We start from the raw sequence: 27,818 nt of genomic DNA on the forward strand, positions 1-27,818 counted from the left end.
AGTGAATTTCATCCTGTGTAATATAAATTTTTTTTCTCAATGTCTGACTCCAACATTCTTCTCCCAAACCTTACCCATTATGCAAAATTGATCTTTCTCAACTGAAAATGTTTGCATAGCTCATTATAGCAATAAACAGATTATTGCTATAACTTTCACTTGTTTCTCAGGCTAGGCTGCACATTTTTAATGAAAGTATTTATGGTGATTTTGTTTTCTCAGAGCAAATGCCTAAACATATTGTGGATATTGGTAAAGCAAATACATCTTATGAAAATAGCAATAAGGCAAAATAATAAAATTTCCTCTGCAGTGTCTTCATATTATTCTGCTTTCCGTGTCAAATTTGTAGCATGCATTGATACAACACACTCTTCGTAAAACTGTAATATATTGAATGTAAAACAAATCTTATTACATTGTGTAGGTGAGTGCAATTGGCACAAAATGCAGCATAAATAAGATGAGAATCGGAGAATACTAAGTAAAACAGTTAGAGAAAGATTATAAATAAATATATTAGAGCAAAGTTTTTTGATCAAATACCTTAGGACACTATTTACTAGGCAATCTTATTTTTGCATTCATTAATTGCATAATATTAAGAATTTGTATAATGAAGTCTCCATAATGAGTTAATGAATAATCATGAAAGTAATAAATTTAATGTGACTGAGATGATGACACAAACCACGCAGGTACAAATACTTTTATTTGTATTTTAAAGACAGCTTTACAGAGAAGACAGATGAAGTCTTTCACTTACAGGTTCACTCCCTTAATGGCCACAATAGTTTGCATTTATATGAGCCAGATGCCTAAAAAGAAAGTTAAAATTCTCTGACTTTAAGAAGGTATCTGAGGTTCTGCGTAAAAAATTTAAGGGACTACTGGAACGATGATAATAGAGGTGAAGACGAACAGCTCATTGAGTTGAGAAGGAAATTAAGTATATTATCTCACATAAATGTCAACATATATGTCTTCTCTTGCTAAGTAAGTTTTTTATTTTATACAAAACTCCAATAGAGTATATCTGTTTCTACCAAATATGTAAGGAATTTGAGGGAGATTTCTTGTCAGAAGGGTATGATATCTTTTTGTCAAAAGTTGTCTGGGACGATGTACTGCAGTAAAACTCTGTCCTGGCTTCAATTAGAAATAAAACCAGTCATTAAGCATTAAAACCACTCATGAGGCTTAATTGCTGCACTTACATGATATCTCATTATGTTTGACTGTCTGGAGACAGTTGCTCATGAAGAAGGAGTTACTCTTAATGTCTGTTCATCACCTACTCTGAAACTAATTTGGTTTTGTGGGGAAAAAAAATGGCAGACTGCATACCCTGATTGTCACCCAGTATAGCTCACAAGATTTTCTAGAAATTCATTCTCAACAAACTTGTGTGACTGAACACATATAATCTCAGACCCATTTAAAGAACGAAGGGCAAGCTGCTGGTGAAGTGACCAAAAGAGACTGATGCGTTTGTCTTTGAATTTCCTTGGTTCCTAAGTTTGAAGTTGTGTAATTGTTGATTACTTTCCTATCGCTAGAAAACATGCAGGTTGCCTTACAATTTTCTGGTATTTTTGACTGAAATCAGATCACACAAACAGCTCTTATTTTTGTTTCTTGTTTTTTTTCATTCATTTTTATGAAAAATTTATTAGCTGTCTGTAAGGATTGGTGTATAGTTCAATGTAACCAGTTATACTAGACAAAATGAAAAGAAGTTCAGAACTTCTTTTGTGGGATGTAAACTCTCTTTGAAGATGCCTGTGGACAGACTTCATGTGCATTTCCAGAAAGAACTAACATTCAATTTGGTAGAAATTTAATCAACCTACATTAGCAGTGAGGTTAATGTCAAGTCTTTTGACAATACTAGGGGAATTTCTAATAGTGAATGACACCTAGCTCTCCCCTTCATTGATCAGAATTAGTGGTGTATGATAATTCTTAAATCAGCTCATGATTATTAAAGTGATGATGAGAACTCAGGGGAACTATTTTTCTAGCACATAAATCAAATTTACAAAGATAAAAAAATATTTGAGACCTTGTAGAAATTATTTTTATCTAATATTCCATTTCAATTGTGTCTATTCATTTTAAAAAGATTTATTTATTTTTATGGAAAGGCCAATTTACAGAGAGAAGGAGATACAGAAAGATCTTCCATCCACTGGTTCACTCTCCAAGTGGCCTCAATGGCTAGAGCTGAGCTGATCCAAAGCCAGGAGCCAGGAAGTTCATCTGGGTCTCCTTTGTAGATACAGGGTCCCAAGGCTTTGTGCCATCCTGTATGCCTTCCCAGGCCACAAGAAGGGAGCCGTGTGGCAGCTGAAGTGGCTGGGACATGAACCGGCACCCATATGGGATCATAGCCAAGCAAGGCTAGGATTTAGTCACTAGACCATCATGCCAGGTTCATAGCTATTCATTTTAATGATGTCTATTTTTTTTCAAAATTGTTTCAACCAAGACTATGACAAAATTTTTGCTTTATTTTAGTTTGTTGCCTTGTTAAAACAACTTGCTTATAATAATCAATAATCAAGACTATGAGACTATGGGAAGCCTACTGTCAGGGAGAGACTGGACATTAAAAAAGGATGTAAAGGAACAACTGAATAACATGAAACTATATGTCTTGAGTAATTGAAGCAATATCTAAGGATAATAAGGAGAGCTAGGTTAGAAAAAAAAGGTCACTGACTCCTAAATGCTCTGTTGGTTATATGGACCTAAAAATATTTATACCAAAACTTTGTAATAAGAAGTGCATATGAGGGAATCCAAATCATTGCACACATTGACTGCACTTTGCTTAAATGTTAGTGCTTTCAGGATTCTACACAAGATTTATCTTATCATTTTCAATTTAGAATTCTGTCACCTGGAGCAATGACACATGTAAGGAAACATGTCAAACATCTGAAATAAAATAACAATATCCAGTAACAATATAAAAATAGACTTTAGAAATTATATCACAAATATGTCTTAATGTCTACTATATTTTATGTATATTTAAAAGGAGATGAGCGAGCTGAGGAGAGGAGAGGAGAGGAGAGCAGAAGACAAGATGAGAGGGGAGGGGAGGAGAGGAGAGGAGAGAAGATGAGAGAGAGACAGAGAAAGAGAGAGAGATTGGTATTTCCTCTGCTGGTTCACTTGAAAAATGCCCTCAACAGTCAGGACAAGGTCAAAGTGAGGTGCCCTGGACATCAATTCCTCCCCATGGACAGGAGGGACAGTACTGAGTCCTCATTGCTGCCTCCCTTGGGGTGGCGAGGAACCAATCTGAAGTCAAGACTTATTACAATGTGGGATGTAAGCGCCCCAAACACCTGTCTAAGCGTGACACCAAGGACCTGTTTCCTGGAGCTACTTAATAATAATACTTTTTCTTCCGAGGCAGAAGAAGGAGAATTGATTATACATGATTAGGAAGCATTTTTGAGTAAATCTATGTGACAGCTAAATGTGTCTTTCCTAAAAAGCTCTTTATACAGTTATTAGCAATTTCTTTTGAACCTTCAAGAAAACACAAAATTGTTAGAGGCTTCTTTTCATGCTGTTCTTCTATCTTATGATTCAAGGGCAGTTACGGTGATAATAATATGTTTTTCTTATAAGTAAGAACACCCAACTTTTAAAGGAGCTTATTTGAAGTAACTGGGAATCACAAATTCTCCTGGGCAAATTTCACATAATCAATAAAAATGCCTGAAATATCCTCACTATCGTCATTGCTAGGTCAACATCAGAGCCAACCAACCAATTTGCTTCAACGGACAAGTTGTCATAAACACATTTGAAATCCCTTGTGACTGAAACCACTTTGTAAAGTTAAATGTTACCAAACAGTTACCAAAAAAAACAAAAACAAAAACAAAAAAAACAAAACCAAAAAACCCAAAAAACCTTGACTGCAAGGCCTGAGGTTACATTACAATGATGTATGTAAACTGGGTCATGAAGTTAAAAAATTAAGAAGCCAGCATTTTGGAAGTCCCTGAAGAGTCACCAGTTTTCAATTGCCACTGGAATGTTAACAGCTCTGGTTGGATTATTTGTCCAAGCAACGTATTTCGAATTATTCTGTGAAATTAAAATCATCACCTAAAGGTAACACTAAGCATCATCTTATATTTGTATAAATAAATCTCTTCGTAGGCTTCCATTTTTCATTCTAAGACAAGTATTGGCATACATCTTCATAAAAGGTTATACTATTTGCTGCATAATTAAAAAAAAAACCCAGACAGGCTTGTCAGAGAATAGCATTTCCAGCCAGCTAGTCACTAGAGTTATCCAATTAACAGCACGTTTTATAGGTTATGTTTCATGCAAATTCTCAACAAAACAAAATCACTTCAGTATATGAACCTCATCATAGAAAAGTCATTTAGAAGGAAATATAATCAACAACAAAAGGAAAATGGCACTTCAATGAGACTGCTTCCTGGAATAAAACAAATGTGAAATTCAAGTAATTTCTTTGGTTTTAGAGCACATTCTCTATACACATGAACAGTAGAAGCTGTAAAAACAACCTTGAATAATTAAATAAATATGTTAGAGCATTCTAATTATTAGTAATTATTAATAAATGCAATATGAAGAGGATGGGTTGTGAACAGGAGAGAAGCACAGCCTAATAAAACCCTAATACATGCAATGTTTTAAATAAATAAAAAGTGAGGGGAGTTATTTCAATTTTTCTTTATTTCAATAAAGAAAAATAATTAGCATACTTATGAGACTTAATGCGATAATCATATAGATAGTTTTTTTCTTTTACTTTTTAAAAAGGCAATATATGCATATTGAACGGCAGAATTACAGAAAAAAAGAGGGCAGTGGTCATCCATTTGAGCCTTGAGGAAGTCTGGCAAAGGAGTATAGCCATGCCTTGCAGCAGGGTCACACCTCAGAGTCTTCAGCCCACCGAAGGCAACTGTGTGACTGTAGCAGGTGAAATGGTAAATGCTAGGCATCAAATCAAAGGCACCAAGCAATGCGTGGGGAGTCGGGAAAGCCTGACTATTGGTAGTGTGTCTGTAAGCGTGTTTACAGAAGGGATTCACATGGGAATCAGTGCAGTAAGTGGGGTAAGTGTTGAAAACGTCCAGTCCTTTGCATGTGCAGCTGGAACAAAAAGGAAGAGAAAATCTCTCTCCCTCCCTTTCCCTCTCTCTACGTCCCCCATCATTCCATCCATTAATCCATCGATATATTCCCATTCTTATTTTTATTTCTTCTTCCCGGAGCTGGGAAACTTCTGTTCTCCCGCCCTTGCATAAGAACTTAAGGCTCATTTTACTCTATGCTGTATACCTGCTCTCATTTTATTCCCTGGATTTCAAAATTTCTGTCACAGATTCAGAAATGCATGGTAAATATTTCTAGTTCTAAGGTCTTTGTATTTGGACCGATCATGTTACCAGCATAGTGGCACTCTAGCATACAGATGGCCTACCATGAGAAATCTCAGCCTGAAGAATCACGCAAGTCAGTTCCCCCAACAAATTCTTTCTCTTTTCCTTTCTATCTATCTATCTAACAATCTATTTGCCTATCTGTCAACTCCCATTGGAGAAACCTTATCAACATAACAGGTAAAGTAGGCCAGTATGTGGCTGGCATTGTGGCACTGCAAGTTAAGCCACTGCCTGTGATGGTAGCATATCATGTGTGTACCACATGGAGTCCAGCTGCTCTACTTCTGATAAAACTCATTGTGAATATGTCTGAGAAAGCAATGGAAGATGGTCCAAGCTCCTAGGACCCTGCAGCCCAAGTGGGAGATCTGGGTGGGACTGTCACACACATGGAAGACTCGAATGCAACTCCTGGATCTCTGAGTAAACCTGAGCATGGAATTGCTCTCGCTCTATTGATTCCTCTCTCTGTGCAACTTTGTCTTTCAAATAAATAAATAAATAAAAATGTTTGAAAAGCCAATTAAGTACAAAATAAAGTAGTAACTTTTGAATGCAAAAGTTAAAGAACAGAAAAATAGCACAATGTTTGAATCCAGATTCTCCTTTTCAATAATTACTTTAAATTTAAATGAGTTAAATGTCCAAGTAAAGTTTGACAGAATGTGTTAAAAAGAAGCAATATCCAACTGTATGCTGCCTACAAGACTTACTTTGCATCCAAAAAATAAAAATAAATAGACTGAAGTAATAGTATGCAAAAGAGTATTCAACAGAAATGGTAAACAGAAGCCCAAGTGTGGCTATAGTAACACCAGACAAGAAACACTTTAAGTCAAATCTGCTTCAGGAGGCAAAAAAAAAAAAGTGTCATTATAAAAGTGCCAGTAAACTTAAAGCATATAATAATTACAAATATATAGGATAGCTAACTATGGAGCTAGAAGACACACACAGGGGCCTGGTGCAGTAGCCTAGTGGCTAAAGTACTCGCCTTACATTTGCCGGGATCCTATATGGGTGCCGGTTCCAATCCCCGTGGTCCTGCTTCCCATCCAGCTCCCTGCTTGTGGCCTGGGAGGACAAGAGTGGACAGCCCAAAGCCTCGGGAAAAAGCTCTTGGCTTCTGGCTCCTGGCTTCGGATTGGCGCAGCTCCAGCCACTGTGGTGACTTGGGGAGTGAATCAGCGGAAGAAGATCTCCCTTTCTGCCTTTTCTCCTCTCTGTATATTTGATTTTGCAATAAAAATAAATAAATCGTAAAGATATATGCATATATATATAATATACAAAGGCAAATCCCAAAGAAATTGAAGGAGAAGCTGTTAATTTTTGTTATCAGTACCTGGAAGTTCACTGTTTCATTTTTAGTAACAGAAAGTTCAACAGAAGATAAATAAGAAATTTGAGAACTTTAAGAATTCTGATAATCAACTTCATTTATTAGACACATCCAGAACACAGCAGCTAATAATACTATATACTCTCAAATATCTAAGGAATATTTTCCAAGAGAGAATTATGTTAGGCCACAGAGAAGATATCAAAAAATATAAGAAGCCTGAAGTGTTGCAGTGTATCGTATGGGGCTATAACATAGGATAATTGGAAACTAATAAAAAAGAAATACTGGAAAATGTAAAATATATGTGAAAATTAAATATGGATACTTTTCAGCAACCGATGACCCAAAGAAATCACAAGAAAAAGTTAAAAGATACTTTGAAATGAATGAAACAAATACTTCTTATACAAGTATGTGTGATGTCATGAAAGTAATATTTACACATCTGTGTCGTCTAAAAGGGCGTTGCATAGCTGTTTTTCCACATAGAAACAGAAGAAAAATCTCAAGTCAATGACATAATTTCACTCCTTCATAAATTGGAAAAAGAACAAATCTCACCCACTGCCAACAAAGAGGGCAGTAACACGGTTTAGATCTGATCTGGTTGAAACAGAGCACGGAACTGGATACAATGATTCAAAAGTTCATCTGGAAACACAAAAAACCACGAATAGCTAGAACCATCCTGAAAAATAAGAAGTTAGCAGGGGGAATCACAATCCCGGATCTCTGGACATACTATAGAGCAGTGGTTATCAAAACAGCCTGGTACTGGCACAAAGACAGAAAGGAAGATCAATGGAATAGAATAGAAGCTCCAAAAGGGAACCCACACAAATACAACCAATTAATCTTTGACAAAAAGACCAATGACAACTCAAGCAAGTGGGAAGGCCTCTTTAGTAAATGTTGTTGGGACAACTGGCTGATAGCCTGTAGAAACAAAAAGATAGACCCACATCTATCACCATACACCAAGATCCAATCTACATGGATAAAAGACCTAAACCTACATCCAGAAACCTTCAAACTCTTGCAAGAAAATGTAGGAAATACCCTGCAAGACCTAGGAGTAGGTCCCAACTTTCTAAGAAGGACACCAAAAGCAATAGCAGTTGAGAACAGAATAAACAAATGGGACCTCATCAAACTAAGAAGCTTCTGTACAGCAAGGGAAACAATCAACAAAGTAAAAAAGCAACCCACAGAGTGGGAGAAGATCTTTGCACACGATATAGGCGATAGGGGGCTAATTTCCAGGATATACAAAGAACTTCAAAACAACCAAAAAACCAAAACGAACAAGCCACTCAAGAAATGGGCACGGGAAATGGGCAAACATTTCACAAAGGAACAAATCCAAATGGCAAACAAACATATGAAAAAATGTTCCAGCTCCCTAGCAATAAGGGAAATCCAAATTAAAACATCGATGAGGTACCACCTAACACCAGCAAGATTGGCCCACATAAACAAGAACACCAACGACGCCTGCTGGCGAGGATGCGGGGAAAAGGGAACCCTACTCCACTGCTGGTGGAGCTGCAAATTGGTACAGCCTCTATGGAAATCAGTCTGGAGAACACTCAAACAACTCAAAATCTGCATACCATATGACCCAGCAATAGCAGTCCTAGGAATATATCCAAAACACCTGTTTTACGACAAACCAACATGCATCCCTATGTTCATTGCAGCACAATCAGTAATTGCAAAAACATGGAAGCAACCAAAATGCCCATCAGCAGAAGATTGGATAAGAAAGCTTTGGTTCATCTACTCCATGGAATACTACTCAGCTATTAAAAAAAACAAAATGCAGTTCTTTGTGGCTAAATGGGCACAACTGGAAACTATAATGCTAAGGGAAATGAGTGAATCCCAAAAGATTAGATACCACATGTTTGCCTTGATTTAACGTGTAATTTTTGTTTGGTTGTTTGTTATTTTTTGAACCTGTCATTGATACTGTCTCAACCCAGATGTCTCGAAGAATGGAACTTGCATTATTTTTAACATATTGTTTACCCAATACTATGTCAATTAATTCCATAATGTTGTATAATGATACTGAGGCCTTGTTGGGGCTTTTAACTGACCGGATCTTTACTCTGTTAGACCTATCTTCAGACCATAGAAGGTCTCCCCAAGAGGCCACTGAACTTATCTGGACAATAGGACACGGAACTTTATGCTAGGCATGTGTTTGCAAGCAATGAATCTCAACTGAACTTGATCTATGGTTATGCAACAAGGTGGAGGAATCCACCATGGGGGGAGGGGTGTGGGAGGGGTGGGGGGGAATCCCCAGCGCCTATGGAGCTGTACTACATAATACAATGTAAGCAACAATAATAATAAAAAAAAAAAAAAAAAAGAAACAGAGCACCCTGGAATAATAGAGAAAACAAACTGAATCAACAAGTTTGCTTTGGAAAAATGAACCCAATTGAGAAAACTTTGTGTGAGTTGATCCAGCCAAACTGCGAGCATATTCCAACAACTAAGATCGGATACAAAAACAAGACACAATGACTTACCTAGGAGAAATAAAAAGAATTATAGATCAAAGCATTAGATCATGTAGACAAAATGAACTTCCTGGGCAGATATACAGTATCAAAAACTGATCTACATTCAGAACGAATATACTTTTATCTACAAGTCAAGAGATAATAAAAGTTTAATTAAAAATTCCCCCAGTCCATGGAGGGAAATCATGCCATATGTTCATATTTGTTCTCTCCGTAGCTATGAATTGCTTCGATGTGTAAGCTTTTCTCTCCAAGAGTGTGAGCACACAAATGCTCAGCTTTCTCCTAAGGGTGAACAGGAAGGCTAACTCACTCGCAGCATGGTCCTGATTTTCTCCGTATATTTTGTGATGGTTTAGTTGGTATTTGCTTCTGTTTTTAGCTACTGGGATGTATGATACTCTTTTTTGCTCTTCCCTCCTTATTCCTTGTGACTAACCTAGAAGCAAAAATGTCATCCACTTGAAATGATAGATGACACGGATGTAGTTACAAAGTTAGAGATGTCATATAATTATGGTTTGAATGTGTTTGTTCCCTCCAAAATCAGAGGTGGTGTTTCATGACCGTGGGAAGTTAATGGGAGTTTCCTTCCATGGAACCCCACCACAAGGCAATGCATTGGAAGAACAAGGCCAAAGTTTCCCAAGACACTTCATTTTCATAAGATATCAAACCTAGTTTTGGACTTAAAGTCCTAGAACTGCGAGAAACAAACTCCTGTTCTTTATACTCAGACAAGAATTTGAAAATGAGAGCGAAAGCAGATGAAAGCAGTCGTTTTCATTCTAATCCTCAGCTCCTTATGTTTCTCTACCAATTGGAATCTGTTCTCACACAACTACTCAGTACTCTCGAGGCACTGTGACTGCTCCAATGCTACACAGTGACAGGAGCTGAGCTGATCCAAAGCCAGGATCAATGCGTTTGGAACATCAATAATTGTTTGGATGTGTGGCTATCCATTTATTTTCTGCAACCCTTTTCAAGTAAGAATGTACAGAATCGGTAAACTGGGAGAAAGCACATGGTAAGTGTCGTGAGATGGAGCCACTGACTACCTCTGTATTACCCTTCTTACTTTCATTGCTATTGCAAATGAATACTCAAGTAGTCATGGCTTATATAGTTATAATATAGTTAGAAGCCTCTCAAGTTTATTTGTATACTATGCCTGTACACACTATATGCTCATTAAAACTTCCTATAAGTGAAAGAAATAAATGTGATAATCTAATGAATCTGTCCTCACATTTTGTATTCACTGTTGTGATATAGTAGAAAGGTATTCTGAACGCTGCTTTACGTCATGCCTTCTTGTAAGTGCAGAAACACTGGAATTATGGTTTCCAAAGATTAGTTCCTTGAAAACTAATTTCACTTTTTCAGTACAAAAAGAGGCTTAGAATGACTGGCTTTCATGAAATCGTATTTGTTCTTATTGTGATATTTTTACACTTATTTTACTTTTATTGAAAAGGCAGATACAAAGAGCTTCCATCTGCAGTTTCATGTCTCATGTGGCCACAATGACTGGAGCTGAGCTGATCCAAAGCCAGGAACCAGGGGCTTTTTTCAGGTCTCCCATGAGAGTACAAGGTCCCAAGATTTTGGGCTGTTCCTCAACTGCTTTTCCCAGGCCCCAAGCAAGGAGCTGGACGGGAAGTGGAGCAGGCGGGACATAAGCCAGCATCCACATGGGATCCTGGCACATGTGAGATGAGGTTTTAGCTGCTGAGCCATCTTGGCAGGCCCAGGTTTAGCATCACTTTGTTTTGGGCTACCTTGTCTAATTCAGTATCCTTCTGTCTTATGTAGCTATTTGAACTTCAAGCAGTAAGTAACAATCCAAAATGTAATTCTTTAGTCGTACAAACTACAATTTAAGGCCTCCGTAAATAATATATATGTAATATTATTAAATATGGTATATAATAAATAAATACAAAATTTAATTGGATGCATAAGTACTATCTTAAATTGCAAACATACTGACCACTTTCATCATTTCATCAAATTCCACCGGACAGCTCTTATACAGAGTTCTGCTGTTTATTTTCATTCACCTTTCAGCCTGTCTAGTAACTGTAAAATATCTTCCTTTTTCAATTTATTTTTTTTGCATTGTTCTTGGAAAGTAAAAACATCTTCATTCTTGATTTTATAAAATGCCAAGAGGTGATCACAAAAGTGATTAAGTTCTTTTCACCTTGTGTATTACTATAACTATAATGCACTAGCAAAGCTGCGTGTTGAATAGGTTGTGATCTTGAAGTGCTGATTTTGATCTTTTGTCAGTTACTGTTATACCCTCTGACTTTTTGTCAAATGTCAGGTACTGTTTTCTTTATTTGCTGATTTATTATTCTCAAGCATGTTTTCTTTTGTATCTCAAGCATACTATCTCAGGTATGAATGCTAAGTTGGAAGGAGAAATAGTGATGAAGAATAGGCAAACAAAAAGATATTATGTATTCAGGGTGAGTACGAAGGCTGTATTATGGCTATCTCCTTCTATATCCTAACCTCAAGTGGAAAACTCAAACTTTGACTACGGCAGCAATCTTGAGTTTCCTATTTTTGTTCTAATATGAAAAAAACTTGAAAGTTGTCACTCCATTCCCCAAAGAAGAAAACACTAAGCATCAGTTATTTTTCTTAGATTCACCAGAAACATGAGGTCAAAAAGAAGACACTACCTTATTAACTGTGGAGAATAGCAGATAAGAATTCTAGTTTGGGCCTGGCGTGATAGTATAGCGGCTAAAGTCCTTGCCTTGAATGTGCTGGGGATACCATATGGTCGCTGGTTCTAATCCCAGGTGCCACACTTCCCATCCAGCTCCCTGTTCATGGCCTGGGAAAGCAGTCAAGGACAGCCCAAAGCCTTGGGACCCTGCACCTGTGTGGAAGACCCGGAAGAAGCTCCTGGCTTCAGATTTGCTAAGCTCCACTCATTGTGGCCACTTGGTGAGTGAGCCATCGAATGGAAGATCTTCCTCTCTGTCTCTCCTGTTCTCTGTATATCTGCCTTCCTAATAAAAATAAATAAATCTTAAAAAAAAAAAAAGAAGATGAAGAATCCTAGCTCTCTAGGAATGCATCGTAAGTCAGGACTGGTAGGAACACTGGAGCTGGAGTGCACACAGGGATGAAGGCTCAGGGCAGACCAGCTTTCCAACTGAAACCTCTGGAGACAAGCTTTGTGGTTTTGCTTGGACTTTCATCAAGGGATTTGGGGGAGGAAAACAGGAACGTTTATATTCACGAAATCCAGAACTACAATGAAGATCAGAAAAATATTTCTTTAAGCTTTCTATAGTTTTTTGGGAAAAGTAGTGACATTGAAATATTACTCAGAGCATTCTGTTATCCTTAAAAAATGATGATTTTTATAAGATGGCCATTTACCAGAGCCTAACCAATAGGGGGAAGAGAAATCACTATTGGTTGTGCTGGAGTCTTCCTGTCTCATCTGAGAAGTGCCTCCTAAAGTCGGACACAAGGGCTATGACTCAGCCACAGCCTCGTAGTGTTTTTCTCCCTTCTCTGCTATTTAAGCACCGCATCAGTCAACACTCTACAGGGTAATGAGCAGTGGCTCAGGCACCTCCCCTTCTTATGGACACATACATATCATTCCAAAAAGACAGATATTAGTATCTCAGGGAATCGATGATACAGACCATAATTTGGGGAAAGAATCGTATGGTGTCATGTGCATGGCATGGTTCAGTGAAGCAATACTGGTAGCTACAACATGATCATTTGTGTTTTGGGTCTGGATTGCTGCACTCAGCACAATGAGCTTTAGGTCCATTCATTTTATTGCAAATATCAGGATTTTACTGCTTTAATGGTTGAATAATTTTCCACCCTGAGTAATATCCAATTACATTTTCTTTATGCAATTACTAATTGATGGATATGTAGGTTGATTTTATATTTAGCTATTATGAACTGAGCCTCTGTAATTAACCACAACTTTGACAAAAGCTTGAAAAATTCCCTGGATAAAAGACAATCTTCAACAGATGATGTTGGGAAAAATCAAATTTCCATGTGGAGAATATTGAACCACGACCCCTACCTCATACCCCATATAAAAGTCAACTCAAAGTGTAAAAAGTGTAAGATCTGGAACTATCAAGAAACCATACAAAAACATCAGGACAACACTAAATGACACTGACCTAGGAAATATAACATCTTGTGTAATACTTCCAACACTGTCCCAATAAAAGCACATTTAGATAAAAAGATTGCATCAAAGTAAGAGTCTTCCTCCATAACAAAGGGAACAATTAAGTGAACAGACAACGTGCAGAAAGGAAGACACACACACACACACACACACACACACACACGGAAACAACAGGGAAGGAATCACAAGGACGATTGAGAAAACTCGGCCTTTAACACATGTAGCTGTGTGAAACTCACCCCACCCTCACCTTATAAACATAAAACCTCAAATTAAAGACCTATAGTACTTTATACTTACTTGATACTATAAAGTACTTTGAGACTTACTATACAAGGTCTGCTTAATACTAAATATTACAAGGCTTATCATAAAAACCTAAAAGGATTACTACTACATCTGTTCTGCATAACCACGTGGATTTAGTCAGTGATAAATGGCCACAGAGGGTATTTTGAAAGAAGTGTATATGATAGCAATGAGTATTTACATAACTGGGGAATGATGCGAAGTCAGGCTTGCTACAAGAAGTAGATACGGAGAAAGACAGACTGACAAGTCTTCAGGATTCATTACACAGATGGAGATACTGGAGCCTGCATGGGGAAGGATGGGATCTAAACCATTTGAGGTGTGTCAGCTAATTTAAAGGTCAATGTAGGCTCTTGCCACAAGAAATCACAAATTTGTTGGTGGGCAGGTGTCACGGGAGATGCCTGCATCCCACACTGGAGTATCGGTTAGAATCCTGACCGCTCCTTGAGTCCAGCTTCTGCAGCTACACATCCCACGTGTAAACATAGAATGGCTCAGGTAGCTGGAGCCTTGCCCCTCACAGGAGAAACCCTAGCTGAGTTTCTGGCCGCTGGCCTCAGCCTGGCCTTGGTTGTTGGTGTTCAGGAAGTGAATCAACGGATGAGATTCCCTCTCCTCCTCTTTTTCAAATAAATTTAAAAATCAAAGAGCAGAATTTTTCTAAACATTTAATAACTTTGAAAATTTTCTAATATTAAATGTGAGGCTCACACGCATTTGGTTTCATCCGATATTTACTTCTAGATGCCATTGGTTAGACGTTTTTGGAGCTCATGTAGTATAAATTTGTATTTAAATCCATTTTTAGTTCTCAAAATGTTCCTACCACAAATCATTTTCCTGAATGACATTAATTAGTAACTTTGGCAGACTCTGCTGAGAGACAAGAATTGAACGTGCTAACAATGCCACTAAATTAATTGCCTGAAGTGATGGATGGCAGGGCCAAATATTCAAAGGGCATCCACGGCTGCTTTTTCTAAGATGGCAGCTTTCAGCTAGTGGATTCCAATAATACATGCAATGCCAAGCCTGTCCCAACACAAAAAAAGGATGTCAGTGAAATGTTTTCAGAAGTCAGAGAATTGAAAAAAGTTATTTTGACAACGGGCAGAGTTTGTGGCAAAAAACATAGACAGCAAGACTGCCTCCAGGTGCGCTCATTATGTTAATATGATTTTATGGCATTAGGTGTTTGAGTATATTTATAGAAATCACAAAAGCTATTATTTTGAAGAATAAATTAGTTAGACTTGTCACAATATCCTATTCTGTACTGTCTCATAAAGTTCCACATAGGACAAAGCTTAAGCATGATTCATCATTATTTAAAGAGCAATGGTCACATGGTAGGAAAAGCAGATATTATTTTTATAGAGCATTTATAAACAATGAGATAAAAATTCTTTTGGAGCAGATGTTAGAATCACAAAATGGAAGATATTAAGAAATTATCACTATACTTTCAGGACTTAAAGTTTCCTAACTATTACAAAGTATAGAATATAACATAATTATCACCATAAAATATATACATGATAAACATGTGAAGAAAATTATCTGACATGGAGACTTTATCATTAATTTCATTATATAGTAAAAGATATTTTAAGATTGGAAGATCAAATGAAAGCACGAAAGGAAGGAAGCTTGGAGAAGGGGAGTAATGTCACATGGAAACCCATTTATATGTCGGTTTTGACCTATTCCTCTTTCTGGTATCTTATGTCAGATTGTATTCTAAGAACAGTTACCAAATACAACACAGGAAATCAGCTATGATGGCTGTGTTAAGGAAGGCAGGGCAAATTCTGGTAGTATTCTTAGTATTTGACACATCATTTTACTGAAATAATAACAATTCTAAGAAAACATAGTATACTTAAAAGTCTAGTTAAACCAAATGAAATTTTTTTTCTGCTAAATCTGGCAACTGCAGCTATTGTTAACTTGTTAAGCTTGATAATACGTTTTCTAGAATCCATTTTACTTATAGATTTGAGCAGAAAGGGGACCTGAACATGAACTAGATGAGAGAACTTTGTTACCATTTATTATTCTGTAGGTGTCTGTGATTAGATATGGTGCTAGAAATGGGTTAATCTTTTCAATTTAGCTTAATCTCATTCTCTCGTGCTCGCCTAAAGTTTTTTTTTTTTAATCTTGATGATTGCTACTTTCGTATGAGTAGCAGTCACCAAAGAGATATGTTTTAGTTTTCAACTTTCACTAGCAATGCTCCACTGCTTTATCTGTGTGATGCAGCTTTAGGGTTGGTCTACATGGTTCTGTCTTAACACATTTCAGAAATGTTTAGTTGCTCTCACATTTATGTAGTCCTGTATTCCTGAAACATATATTACCTTCACTACACTCACTATGGTTGTTTTGTTAATTCAAGATCATTATAGATAACAGAAGCAGCAATAATCCTATTTGACTAACTCTGCTGTTGGAGACATTATGTCCCAAAGAAAGATGTTTTCTGGAGGCAAATGTTGCTAATGAAAAGAAAAATCCCCATTAAACAGGTAGTAGAGATGCTGCTTGGCCACTTGGTCCTCCTCCTACCAGTTAGCTAGAGGCAAAGCAGGCACATTAACATGCCGTGCGGAGAAGCTTGTTCTGACTCCCACCGAGGAATCTGCACTCCTACTTTAGAATGGCGGAGGCGCAGAGAATGCTTGGCATTCAGAAGACACCCCAAGACCTTATTAAAAGATCCTATGTCCAAAAATTAAAACCAAAGGAAAAGTTTAACAGTCTAATTCAGGCATGACTACTATTTGCTTAAAAGCTGGAAGAGTGAGGCTTGGTATTTCTAGCAAGACCTCGCCACTAGCTGAGATGGTTTTTGAGGTCAAAGAAACTATAAAATTGTAAGTAGTTGAAGATGGCTATAATTTTCAGTTATAACCACAGGCTAGTTGTAGATCTGATAATGTTACTAACTAGAGATAGTTACTACTTTCATTAGCACAACTAAGTTTTAATTATTACCATATTTTTCCCAGTGTTTTTCTCCTAGCAGCTAATATGAGGTTGATAATAGCAGTATTATATCTCAATGTTTGCTTTTATAACAAATATAAAAGGGCAAATGATGGTTATCTAGGGGAGGAATAAAGCACATCAACTCAAAGATAGAGTATTTTTGTAAATTTTTGTGTTTTAGAATGAAGGTTAGTTTTTGAAGGCATGGGACATGATACGTCGTGCTATGTGAAATGTTCTGCATTCAAAAATGTACTGCTGTCACCAGGGTTAAGATCGGTGTTATGTTATTGAAAAATTTTCTCCTGTATTGCTGTGTTGGACCATTGAAAAAGGGGGTTTTGGCTTTTTCCACTACAAATTCTTTCGCAAAAGCGCATTCCCCCGCCCCCCCAGCTTTCTCTACAAGTAACTGCAGAGGGGCAGTTACTTACCCTTAGACTGAATTTTTTTTTTAAAAAAGATTTCTTTATTTTTATTGGAAAGTCAGATATACAGAGAAGAAGAGAGAGAGGAAGATTTTTGGTCCCCAAATGGCCGCAAATGCCAGAGCTGAGCTGATATGAAGTCAGGCACCAGGAGCTTCTCCCAGGTCCCCCAGGCGGATGCAGAATCTTAAGGTTTTGGGCCGTCCTCGACTGCTATCCCAGGCCACAAGCAGGGAGCTTCATGGGAAGCAGGAGCCTCTGGGACATGATCCGGCTGCAGTATGGAATCCCAGGATGTGCAAGGAGAAGACTCAGCCACTAGGTCACCGTGCTGGGCCACCAAAAGTGTTTTACATTGTGTCACCTCTAAAAAAGTGTCTTACAGTAATAGTCACAAGTCCAACATCCCGTTATTTAGTGTATCATGGCATTTTAGGTAAAGGCAATGATAGAAAGTCTAGCATCCTATTGTCAAGACACATTTGGCAGTGGTTGGGAGTCCTCTTTCATTTGAGTAGAGATGCATACTGCAACATGTCTTCACTTCTTTTGTATGCTAGACCGGTACTGAAGGACAATAACATTGTAACAATATGGGGGAAAATAGTAGGGGGAAAGGAAGAAGAAGGAGGGAATCCTGTGACTATAGGATCATTATCTTAAAAATTTTAAGAAATACATATGATTTTTTTTGAAAGTATCTTTACTCCCTGTAACAGACTGTCAATTGACTTCCAACAATCTGGCATCAATCTCTGTGCCTTTTCATAATTCCTTTTCCTTGAGTGTGAATGGAATCCTTGAGTTGCTTCTAACCAGTAGAATATGACAAAGCTGATGTGGCAGTAACTCCTTGATTATTTGTACATTATACGGCACTTTGGCTCAGTTTTAGTACAATGTAAGGGGCTGCATTTCTGCTTATCTTGAAGATGTAGGCTATAGAGTCAATCCTGCTAGTCTTAAAAACACATCATGGTCCTCGCCTTGAACGCCCGGGATCCCATATGGGCGCTGGTTCTATCCCAGCAGCCCCGCTTCTCTTCCAGGTCCCTGCCTGTGGCCCGGGAAAGCAGTCGAGGACGGCCCAAAGCCTCGGGGCCCTGCACCCACGTGGGAGACCCAGAAGAGTCTCCTGGCTTCGGATTGGCATAGCATTGGCCGTTGCGCTCACTTGGGGAGTGAATCATCGGACGGAAGATCTTCCTCTCTGTCTCTCCTCTCTGTACATCCGCCTTTCTAATAATAAAAATAATAATAAAAATAAATCTTTAAAAAAAACCACATCATGGCATGTGCTGCCTAGAGAGCGCAACCTGGAAGTAAACTGTGCAACCAATGGCAACTAAGGGTCTCATGCATCCTGCTGCTAGGACCCTCATTTTACCAATGACAGGAACTTTGAAGACAGTGCAAGCCCCAGGAAGGATCCTGGTCCAGTAATACCTTGACACAGCTTTGTGAAACCTTGAACAGAAAACACTGCTCAGCCATATATAAACTCCAAATTCAGATCTGTGAGATCATGAAACTTGTTCCAAAATGATAATCCTGTTGTATTTATGGAGAAGTATTAGATAACTAATATGCACAATGCTAACTCTAGTGAGTTCTGTTTTCCTGTATGAAACCTAAGAATAAAAGACATTCCAGGATTAAATTTTTAAGGGACAGGGGGAGTGCAGTGGTTAAAGTACTGCTTGGTGTGTGTTTGTGCATTCCCGATCAGTGTCTGAATTTGAGGCTTGGCTCCATTTCTAGCCCAGCTTGCTGCTAATGCCTTGAGAGGTAGCAGATGATGGCTCAAATAGATGTGTTCCTGTCGCCCACACAGGAGACTGAACCCGAGTTCCTTCCTGCTAGCTTTAGCCTGGCCCTGTCCTAATTGAAGAGGACACTGCAGGAGCAAGCCAGTGGGTAAGACATATTACATTTCTGTCACTGTCTTTCACCCTTGCAATTCAACTAAACATAAAGAATAATTGCTGAGTGAAAATGACTTCTCAAATCAATTAACTAATGAATAAAGTATTATTTTATGTCAGATTTTGTTCAGTAAATTAGAATGAATTCTGGTACTTAAAACTGTCCTCATTCATGCAAGGACAGAGAGTTGTTAAAATTTCAAATCACTACCATAAAATCGCCTCACTATATGTTTTAAAATATCATTTTAATTGTCTTATTACAAGAGTTATTGTGATATTTGATATCAAATCACTTGATGTGCTTATTTAATAATGAAGATCTACAGAGTCCAACAAGATATAATGGTCTTGAATATCTCAGTGTAGAACCTTGGAATAAGATTAAACAGATGGCTCAGGTGATCTTTGCTCAAAGAAATGCTTGGTGACTGCTTTTGGAAAGCATGCCTTCCCTGTGTAAATTGGAAGATCTGAATCATGTAAACCTACAATCAGATGTTCACAGTGAGCTCGTATGTTATTATTTAAAATAAGTAGAAAATTTATTTGAAAAATGACAGCGTCAGAAGAACTGCATGCCAACAACTGGCAGGATCACCTGTCACCTGGAAACACACTTCCAGATCTTCAATTTGTGCATTGCATGTTAAAAATAGTATTAACGATGCACATGTTTTTTAACATGTGAAATTTCACGAGACATTTTTAACTGTGAACATAGTGTCAGTACATATTTTCTCATAATTTTAAAAAGAAACCTTGATTTTCTATTTCTGCTAACTAGATTTCAGGATTATAAAAATAATTTTTTAAGGATGATATGCTGGTAGATCGGCACTAATATTGTGGCACATTTTAAGATGTTGAAAACGTGGTTATTAGAAAAGCCCATAGTATCCATTTACTGAAAATCAGAACTCAAGAATTTCTGGGGGCAAGTTGACTGCATTAGTTATGACATTGTTTGGGATAACTATAGCTCTATCAGTGTGCAGTGTCAGATGTTATAAATATTTCTATTGATAACATTTTCAGAAATGCAGAATTCTATTTTTTCCAAATATAACACATCTTGTGCAAACAGCCAACAGAAAGATTGGGAACAGAGGTTTATTCTCCATAGCACATATAAATGGGCACATAAGTTAAATTTTCTTTTCCAAATATGCATTTCTATATTTAATATAAGATTTTTAACAATTCTAGTAATTTGGACATTTTAAAAAAGCTTTTTAGAAAGTAGTTACATTGTATTACTGTCAGATCTGAGATATACTATGAAGTACTGCAAAAAATATTGGTGAAATCAGAAACCATACCTCTGAATATTTGAAACAAATGATTACAAAATTGAGTTGGGTAAGTCAAATATAAAACAAGTTTCTCCAGAAATTTAATTCAGTTGGTTCTTAAATGTCTCAATATAATGCATGTCCTTAATGTTTAAGAACTTTTTAAAGAACAATGTTAATTATTTAAGCATTAGCAATAGCTCTTCATAGCAAAGTCAAAGTTGTGGGCATATCCAACCCCTTGCATTTTAAATTGGCTATATAACATGATTATGAGCATAAAAGTTTAATTTTAAATTTATCTCATCATATAATTTTAAGCATTTATGATGGGAAAATATTTGCATGCATAATATTTTTTCCAATTCAGATCCAGTATTTTTCTAACTTAATTTTCAGAGATTATAACCCGGAATCATAGGCTTGACGTAACATACCACCTTGTAGACCCACCAGTGGTGGATATCCCTGAGGTCACTGAAACGGAACCCTTATTGGCTATTGCTGACCTAAGACATGTATGACATTTCAATAAAATTGTGTGTGCGTGCATGCGTGTGCTTTAAAGATTTGTTTTGCTCATGTGAAAGGCGGTTACACAGAGAGGGAGAGACAGAAGAAAAATCTGACTGAATCAAGCACTCGGATGCTTCTTACAGGTGTCCTGCTTTGGCCTTCTTCAGCCACTCTTCCAGCCACATTGAACAGGGAGCTGGAGCTCGAGCAGTCGGGCTTGAACTGACACTCCGTTCATACACTTTAGACACTATCCCACAATGCCACTCTCTGTGGTTTTCTTTAATCAGATCCTCAATATTCCATAATCTTTGGGACTTATATCCTGAACCATTATTGGAGGAACTGATTTTGTTCTGTTTGTTCTAATGTAAGTGCAGGTATGTATGCATATGTTTGTAGGCATGTCTACATAAATATGCTTGTTTTTGCACATAGATATGCTTGATTAGCAAAATTTGTGTAAATTAATCTTTTAACTTCACCTTCCATGCTTTTTGAAGTATGTTCATATATTTTCATATATGTATGTTCATGTAACCTTCCAAACAATGTATCATTTTGCAGTTTGATTATCTTGATTGTCACTATTTTAGGGACCAGGACAAGTTGCTTGGAAAGTTCATTATAACCAAAAGACAGGGGGAGAACTATCTGAAGAAAATGTGCCATTCCTAGAGGCAAGGGGCAAAGCAGACACTGAAAGGCAATCACCATATGTATCCTTGGAAAACAGGGCATGAGTTAATGGGCGTGACACTGGGATGGTGTGTTGCATCAGCTTAAGACTGTGATGCTAGGATCCCATGATTAGCACAAGTTCAATTCCAGCTGCTCCACTCAATCCAGCTCTCTGCTGATGGACTGGAAAGACAATCAAAAAGGACCAAGTGCTTCAATCTAACCCCATGGCCAGGATCCTGGTTTTGACTTGGCTCCAGTTTCAGAAGCTATAGCCATTTGAGGAGTAAGGTTGAGTAATATTACAGCATATTATAACTCTCTCATTCATTCACTTATTGCTGGATGTTTAATGTATTTTTATGTATTGGCTGCTGCGAACAACATCTAAAATATATTTATGAGCACAGATTTTTTTTTGGATTAGCAATTTCCCTTTTCCATAGACTCCAAAAATAAGATTGTTAGTTCATATGCTAGTTCTAGTTTTTTGAGGATTTTTCCATACTGATTCCAATAAAGGTAATATTAAATTAAAAGAAAGGATTCAGAGCAGCTAACATTTGATAGAAAATTGAGAATGTGCAGAGATTTTACATATGTCTCTTGGTTTCACAAATGCACAGACTCTTCGTTTATGAATATACACCCTTAACTACAGGACATAAGCTTGTATTAATACGTCACAACTACAAAAAGTCCATAGTTGACAACAGGTTTTAATTTGGGTGTTTTATCTACCTTTGGTTTGGACAAATACTAGTCACCTATTTCCAGCACTACATGATCATGCAAGATATTTTTATTGTCCTAAAATTTCTCTGTACTTCACCTATGAATTTTCCTCTCATTTGTAACAACTGATTTTTTTCTTCTTTTCATAGACTCCCCTTTTTAAAAATGGTACATAATTGGAGTTGCACACACAGAATATGGCATCTTACAGTGATTTCTTTCACAAAGTAATATGTACTTAAGTTTCGTTAATGGTTTTTCTTGAATTCTCATTTCAACACTAAACATTCCATTGTCCAGATATATTCTTGTTCATTTATGAGTTTAATCTACTTATATATCACTTGGTTGTTTTTGATATCTGATAATTCTAGAAGTATATAAGTATTAATGTGCTGATACATATTTGAATTTAAGCTTTTTAATGTCTTTGCATAAATTCCAAGGAGACTTATTGCTGATTTTACAAAGCAATGTCTTTATTTATGACAGAAACTGAAAACAATGTTTTCTAAAGTGGCTGTACCTTTTAAATTTCTATCAGAAGTGAATTAGTTTCTTTTGCTCCACATAGTACATGTTGCTATCAATGTTCAGAGTTTAGCCAATCTATTAGGTTTATGGTGGCAACCAATTTTTATTTTATTATGTACTTTCCTGGTGGCAGATAATATGGAGAAACATTTTGTAAGTTTATTAATTAAATGAATTGTCTGCTATGATCTCAACAGACAAAAGCAAAGTGTAGTATCAACACTACTTAAAGTTAAAATGTATTATATATATAAAACTGGGCCAAGATAATGTGGTTTTCCAAAAGAACAGACACTTTTTTCTTCAGTGGATTAAAAATGCAGAGCCTAGAGATGAACCCTCATAAATGTGGTCAATGTTTGGAAATGGAGCAAAGGGAATGCCATTAAAAATGGGTAATCATTTCATCAAAGTGGTGCTAGGACAATCGAATGTATATATGCAAAGCATTGAATCCAGGAATAGATTTCACACCTACCATACAAAATAACTCAGGATTGCAGAGCTAGATGGAAAATGAAAAAACATAAAACTCCTGGAAGATTTAGAAGTAATGCAGTCTATAATAAAAATGCAAGCACTTTGGTTAGAAAGCAACTCAACTTTTTATATTTGTTCAAATATTTAATCTTACTTTCCTTCATATAAATAGTAAGGAAGAGAAAATAAAAACATTAAGAATGTTGATTGTACACAACTAGAAGCCAATGTGATCACTCAATTTCCAATGAGTTGTAGAGTCTATTATTGCTTAGGGGTTTAATTGCTTCGTACAATTGCCATATTGGCATTGCTATCAATTTCACATGGCATTGCATTTCCCTCTTCACCTCTCAGTGATTTTGAACCACTGCATAATTAGATACAAAGCATGTAACAATAGGATATTTCCTCCATTCAAGAGGCATTTATGAAATAACTTGCTTCTAACATAGTTTTATTTCTAATGGTACATAAAAACAATTATTCACCATTTATTTTTCTTAGGGGCTTGCTAAAGCAATTTAAAATCAGTCTTTTCTTTTATTCTTAAATCTTGTTCCAGAGGTAAACAACATTTATCTTTCTCAAGAGGGCATGAACAGACCCCAAAACTGACTCAAGTGCAAATGGAAGGATAGACTAAGAGTCCAGGTTAGACTTTCACCCAAACACTTTTTTATCACTCAGTATGAAAATATTTACATTTTGATTTCGGACAGTGTCCAGACTAGTGAAAGAAATGGGAAGATGAACAATGAGTTATTTCGCCTGAAGTTCACTGTGAGGTGTAGTTACCCTGTGAGTTGACCAAGGGACATAGCCACGTACAGCATCATGAAAAGATTTGTAGGACAAGATTATGTTGAATGTTGTTGAAAGTATAATGAATGATTACAGGAAATACACTACAAGACACCATCATCTAAATTTTGTTTTTTAGAAGTAATTTAGTTGTCTTATGACCAGTAAACTTTTTAGATGGAAATGCAAAGAAAAAATTAGAAGCTAATTTTAATAATTCAAGACAACCCAAGAAAAAGAGACTTTTAAAAGAATTCTTATTAGGAAATGCAAGGAAACTCAAGACAATAACATGCAGGAAAATAAGAAACAAGCTATAAAAATGAGCAATGAGACTCTTAAGCAGGATTTGTGAGTTGAAAATGACATTAACTCAATGACATTGTTGCTCAAGAAAGAACTAGAAAAGCAAACTGAACATTTACTGTCATGTGGAAATGAGCACCCCATTTCTTAGGCGAAAAAAGAGAAGAGGAAGTATCATGCAAGTGTTCTTCCTCAGTCTATCCTAAGTCCTATAGCTTAGAGGAAAAAGACTGCATTATAAGACCAAGGGATTCCCTTCAAATAATTCTTCTAGGTAATTAATTAATTCACTGTAGGTAAATCATTTGTGTTGCTTGATCACTCTGGCTGCCTCAAATTTTATCCACGTAGAGGAAGGGCAGATTTCTATGTGTTTTGACTCATCTTGTGAAGAACAACTTTACACCTCTGGGGGTGAATGTGGGGAAAAAGGTACCCTCTTTTACTGTTGGTGGGAGTGTAGGCTGGTACAACCACTATGGAAATCAGTATGGAGAGTGCTAAGATAAGTGAAAATTGACCTGCCAGTGAATCTAGCTATCCCACTTCTGGGGAATGTATCCAAAGAAAATGAAATCTGCACATGAGGAAGGGATCCGTAATCCCATATTCAGAGCAGTAGAATCCACACTTTAGCTTGATGATCACCAGTCATCAGTACCATGAGAAGCCGTGGAGAGTGGTTCATGCTAATGACAGCCCCACACCAATTAATTTCTTAGATGTTAATCATCAACAATCTCTCTTGATATACCCAATTTAATAAAATATCCCGGATGAGTTTTGGACTAACATACTTTTTGCCTGATATTGATTGTTTCAAGATTAGATCTACCTATGAGCCTGAATCTGAAGTGTAGAAGTGTAGCATCCTAATCCTGCATGCAATATGCTCATTTCTACAGACTTTCACAAATCTAAAGGAAACACCCAGGAGCTGGAGCAAAGTTTGTTCTTGTCCAGATGTGAGGTGTAGATGTAGCTAACATTTGTAGCATAGTTAAGAGCATGAGCATGTTGAAGTTGGTACATAGTCTAAAATGCTGAGATAGGACACGTAAAAAGCAAAGGATGCTAGCTTGGGTCAGTTGCGAGGTCTACCGCAAGATAATCTAAGGAAAGAGTAAAGATCCATACATCTCAGAGAAGTCAAGCTGTATTACACACTCAAACTCAAAATCCTGGGGCAAGATGTTAGTAAGAAGAGAAAGATCTACAATGATTACATAAGTGATTATGACAACATTGCTTTCTGAGATGGGAATTTTGATATCTTCATTTTTCCCCAAGATATTTTTTTCATTAAACTATCACATCTGTATGAAGAGGTAATCAAAATATTACCAAAGCATTTTATAAAATGTTTGGGTCAGTGTTTACACTCAGCAGGTGCACAGGAGCATACAGCAAGCTCTACCTTGATAACGCTTTCCAGCTTCTTTGTGATGCTCCTCGTACAGTGGGACTATTATTTGAATGATGATTTGCATTTGTTGATTTCTGGTAATTTTAAATATATTTTATGTTCTCACAGGCCAGGTGAAATATCCCATTGATTTAAATTTCTTTATGACTAATGCTAAGAATAAATTATTTGCTGATGCAATTGAGTTATGGAAATTAGATTATATATCAATTTTGTCATGCATTCATGGGAACCTGGTCTGAAACCTCACTTCAAATGGAAATCGCATTGAGTTAATACTTGTTTTGTCATATAAAAGGACAGGCAGGTTTGGAAGAGGAATGTTCTTTTAACTTTTCTTTTCCGTGAAAGAATTTTATTTCATTTTCAAAGATAAAGAAAAGCTTTGCTGGATACGTTATTCTGGGCTGAAATTTTTTCACTTTTAGAATCTAGAATATGTTGCTGCATTCTCTTCTGGCCTGTAGAGTTTCCTGTGAGAGGTCTCCTGTGAGTTCAACTGGCATTCCTTTACAGGTCAACTGATTTTTTTTTCATGTCTACATTTAAGGATCTTTTCCTTATGCTCCATTGAAGAGAGCTTGATGATTATGTGTCGTGGTGAAGGTTGCTTTTGGCCAACCGTGTTGGGAGTTCTGTGCCCCTCCTGGATGTTGTTTCCCAATTCTTCCTCTAGCTTAGGGAAATTTTTCCTTATTATTTCAGTAAATACATTTCAAACCCAGCTTGTCTTTCTGCATCTTCTGGGACTCCCATTATTCTTAAATTAGGCCTTTCAATGGTGTCTTTCAATTCTTGAATACTTTTTTTTAGCCTGATCCAGCTCTGCTTCCAGCTTTTTGTTTGTTTCCCCTGGTGACAGGAAATATCTTCCAATTCTGACATTATTTCTTCTGCCTCCTTTCTTCTATTTTGGATATTCTCCACTGTACTTTTAATTTGCTCCACTGGATTCTTCATTTCTGCTATATCAGCCTTCATTTGATTCATTTCCAGTGTGAGATATTCCTTAAATTCTTTGAATGCCTGCTTGACGTTAATAAGAAGTTTTATAACAAGTGTTTTCACTTCTGTGTCCCCAATTTTCTAGATGTCTTCTTCAGTGAACTCTGAGGTTGGCAAAGGCTTTTGCTCCTCTGCAGAGAAGTCTCCAGTAATATTCATTGTTCCTGTGTCTCTCCTTTTGCTCTTGGTCATTGTACTTCTGGCTAGCAGAGTCTTCTCCTTGGGGCAGGTTTATAAGCTGTGTTACTCACAAGTCAACATTTGATTTTACTTACTGCAATTGGTATGCGGCTGTTTGCAGTCACTTGTGCCACTCCCTCCAGTGAGTTCCAGGTCTGGGTTCTTATGTTAGATATCCACCATGGTCTCTGTAGCTACAGCTCCTGACTCACCAGTCTCCACCTCCTATGATACCATGATGACGTTGCACCATTGTCTGTACAACTTTTTCCACTTCCTTTTGGGGTAGGTCCCAGGATTAGGGAGACATCAGGTGTCCTATACAGCTATGGTGTTGTTGGTGCTGATCTTGCTGGAATCTGTTGGCTGTTAGGTCTGAGGGCCACACAGAACTATTTAAACCTGTTTGATGCTATAGTAAGTATTATTTTCCTATGAGACTATTCAATGCACTTAGCTCAGTGACTTCTTACCAAAATCAGAGCATGTACAACTCACTATTGTCCCTGCGGTCTTAAATTCTTTGCCACGCTGTAAAAAATGGCGCCTGGTATGCCACTACTAGAGTTCTTGATTTGCTGGTCATCAGGTCTGAGGGCTACCCAGACCTGTCTTCGGTGGAACCTGTAGGATGCCACGTTGTTGTAGTTTA

The sequence above is a fragment of the Ochotona curzoniae genome, unplaced genomic scaffold, assembly GCF_017591425.1.
Source record: "Ochotona curzoniae isolate NIBS_2020 unplaced genomic scaffold, NIBS_Ocur_1.0 contig_2754, whole genome shotgun sequence".
NCBI classification, from domain to species: Eukaryota; Metazoa; Chordata; class Mammalia; order Lagomorpha; family Ochotonidae; genus Ochotona; species Ochotona curzoniae.